The sequence below is a fragment of the Suricata suricatta genome, chromosome 16 (assembly GCF_006229205.1).
Source record: "Suricata suricatta isolate VVHF042 chromosome 16, meerkat_22Aug2017_6uvM2_HiC, whole genome shotgun sequence".
NCBI classification, from domain to species: Eukaryota; Metazoa; Chordata; class Mammalia; order Carnivora; family Herpestidae; genus Suricata; species Suricata suricatta.
This window is the reverse complement of record NC_043715.1, coordinates 55,007,252-55,007,895: the sequence shown is the minus strand read 5'-3', so window position 1 is coordinate 55,007,895 and position 644 is coordinate 55,007,252.

Below are 644 nucleotides of genomic sequence, written 5' to 3'. Positions count from 1 at the left end.
CAGAGGAACCTTTGGAAAAGAGTTGCCTGCCTGGCATGGCAAATATTTGCCCAACATGTACTCTTTCCTGTTTCCTGTCAATGTATGTTCGTTTCTGTAATTCTAAGTCCCTGCCCTTTCCCCTTAAGTCACAATGCCACATAGGGATCTTTTGCCTGACTCTGATCCTCATCTTGTTGATGTTCCTATAATTAAGCCTTTTTTTCTCTTATGAGTCTGTCTTATAATAGTTCAATTATTAGACCAGCCAAAGAATTGAGAACCGATGAAAAAAAGAAAAAAGGTGTCCCCTCCTACACATTGATTCCGTTGTTGAGAACTGACTTGGTGCCCTAGAACCAAACGAAACTGAAAAGACAGAATGTGGGAAAAAGAGGAACCATATCCTTCTTGCTTTTGTTATGCCCAGATCACAATATCAGCCCCAAAAACCAGAAACCGCCCTGGAGACTGAGGCACGCATGCAAAAGCAAAGGGCTTTACTATGGACTTAGGCTCACCAGGCCCTAAGCTCAGTCTCACAGACTTCACCAGCGCAGTGGATCTGTGCTGAGAGCCCTGAACAAGGGCTGAGCAGGGTTGTTACGGGGTTTGGGAAGGGGGAGTTACAGGAAACTGTGACACAGGTGCACTGAGCCAATCAT